Genomic DNA, 3,216 nt, shown 5'->3' on the forward strand with positions numbered 1-3,216 from the left:
CCAATTGGTCAAAAGCTGTTCGGAGGACTCCAAACACTAAACTATATCGACCATTTTGGTCAGGAAGGTCGTAATTTCCTTACACGAAATGGTCACAAATCAGATAGCACTGATCCGCTGCCTTATTTCTAGCTGGTCATGACCAATATAGATGGTCATAACCTCGTAAGTTGTGGTGGATTGCTATGACTAGGCGCCACCTCATCAGTTTTGCCTATGTGTCATGTCCATGTGTCAATTTTTGCCCTAGGTCATGACCAATATTTCTGTTAGTCCCAAAATTCCGAAAAATTCTCAAAAATTCTTTGGATTATATCTTCGTCAAATATGTCAAAAACCTTCCTCACCTAGTTAAAATATAATTCAACAATATTCATTTTCCTATTCTGATCAGAACGACACTTTGTGAAGGAAGTGCTATTTTTATATTCTTGATTGCCCTAAAAAATTTTGGGCACTCTTTCCTATCCAAACCATTGCCTCATGAAAAAATTCAGCTCCATTTGCCCAGTAAATCTTCCTCGGCAAATTTCCAAAGTTTTTGTCCACCTAGAAGCATTGTGAAGGAAGTACTATCTATGCACATCCAAATGGCATGAAATTTATATAGTGTCTTCATATGCCCAAATTATCACCCTCCTCCAAATTGCAGCTCAATCCAATCATCTATGTGAGCCCAACTTCAATTTTTATTTTCTATCCAGATTAGCACATTGCAAAGCAAGTTCTATCTATACCACTCCTATTGCCCTCAAACTTTTTTGTCAATCTTCCATACCCAAGTCATTTCCACATACCAATATTCAGCTCTATTTTCCTAGTACATCTTCCTCGGAAAATGTCCAAAGTTTCTATTCACCTAGAACCTTTGTGAAGGAAGTACAAGATAGGAATATCGTAATGAGTTAAATTTTTGCCACACGTTCTATATGCCGAAGTCATAGCTCTACACAAAAGTTTAGCACTATCTAACAATACATGTGAGCTCACCATCGAATCTTTGTTTCTGGTAATATTTTCAGTTTGTGAAGCAACTACATTTTATGTTGCTTTATAATTGCTGAAAATTTACCAGGACATTACCCTGACTATAAAAAATCCCTACACCAAATTTCAACATAATCCAATCATCTATATAAGCCCAGCTTCAATTTCCATTTTTTGTCCACATTGGCACATTGCAAAGCAAGTGCTATCTAGACACCTCCTATTTTTCCTGGAAACTTGGTCACATATGATGACACAATGCGAAGGTTTTCCAATTTTTTGATTTTTTTGAATTTTTTATGCCCGTTTCAAAATGCGGTCAAAACGGCGGGCTTGACCGTTCCTAGCTAGTGGTTGAATCTTGGAAAATTTTTGATGTTTCTATGATTAAATAGATACTTATGTACCTAGAAATGATTTTTGGAAAAATAAATAGCAAACTATGAGGCAGCTACAGTTCAAATTTGACCCGCTTCCTACTAAATCAGCGAAATTTTGTCTTTTTCACCAGAGATGGATCAAAGCTTTTGACACCCAGCCATTTTGTCAATTGTGCATTAAATATGGCCTAGTATTTTAGAAAATTGATTTGGTCCAATTTTGCAACCAATATATGGTAGGTCCTTCACAAAAAACCTCATTTTGGGCACTCAGAAAATGGAAAATGAATTTTCCGTGTAAAGAAAATGAAAACTCCCTTAGGCAACATTGTTTGTCATTCCAAGATGCACCCTTGTGAACAATATGAGATCATTTGAACAAACTATGTCATGAATGTGGCCAGAAGATTGATCATTTGGCTTGAAAGCCATGAATCTTCCCGCATGATAGCTCATTTCTGAGAACACTTTTTAAAAATAATTTTCGTCTTACAAGTTTATTATTTCCTACTAACTTGGTCACATATGATGACACAATGCGAAGGTTTTCCAGTTTTTTGTTTTTTTTGAATTTTTTATGCCCGTTTCAAAATGCGATCAAAATGGCGGGCTTGACCGTTCCTAGCTAGTGGTTGAATCTCGGAAAACTTTTGATGTTTCTCTGATTAAATAGATACGTATGTACCTAGAAATGATTTTTGGGAAAAATAAAGAGCAAACTATGAGGCAGCTGCAGTTTAAATTTGACCCGCTTCCAACTGAATCGGCAGAAATTTGTCTTTTTCACAAGAAGTGGATCAAAACTTTTGACACCCAACAATTTGGTCAATTGTGCATTAAATATGTCCTAGTATTTTAGAAAATTTATTTGGTACAATTTTGCAACAAATATTTGGTAGGTCCTTCACAGAAAAAGCTCATTTTGGGCACTCAAAAAATGGAAAATGGTATTTTCATGCAAACAAAGTGATAACTTCCTTAGGCAATATTGTTTGTCATTTCAAGATGCACCCTTGTTCACAATATGAGATCATTTAAACAAACTATGCCATGAATGTGGCCATAAGATTGATCATTTGGCTTGAAAGCCATGAATCTTCACGCATGATAGCTCATTTCTGTGAACACTTTTTTAAAATAATTTTCATATTACAAGTTTATTATTTTTCCTGGTAACTTGGTCACATATAATGACACAATGCGAAGGTTTTCCAATTTTTTGATTTTTTTTGAATTTTTATGCCCATTTCAAAATGCGGTCAAAACGGCGGGCTTGACCGTTCCTAGCTAGTGGTTGAATCTTGGAAAACTTTTGACACCCAACCATTTGGTCAACTGTGCATTAAATATGGCCTAGTATTTTAGGAACAATTATTTGGTAGCTTCTTCTACACAAAAATATCATTTTGGACACTCAAAAAATGAAAAATAAAATGCTGACATGACTTTACATTTTATTTTTATTTGACCACGACCAATTTTGGATGGTGATAACGTCCAACTTTAGATGGTCATAACGTCATACACACGTACTGCGTTCTGATTGGGCCATAGCCATCTCACGCGGATCATGCATCAAACACCATTGGATGCTCCTGGATCTAACGGTAGCCCTTCCCCCCTCACCTCTCACCCACACCACATCCCAAACCCTAGCTCACATCACACCCCTTCCCTCATCGCACCCCTCCTCCCCCCATCTCCTCGCCGCCACCGCCACCGCCACCGCCACCTCCCGATCCAATCTCTCCCCGCCGCCCCCCGAGCCAACCTCCTCACCCACCACCGACCTCACCGTCCTCCTCACCCACCGTCGCCGACCTCGTCCCTCCCTCCCCTCACCATCTCT

This window comes from Triticum dicoccoides, chromosome 1A (assembly GCF_002162155.2).
Source record: "Triticum dicoccoides isolate Atlit2015 ecotype Zavitan chromosome 1A, WEW_v2.0, whole genome shotgun sequence".
Classification (NCBI taxonomy): Eukaryota; Viridiplantae; Streptophyta; class Magnoliopsida; order Poales; family Poaceae; genus Triticum; species Triticum dicoccoides.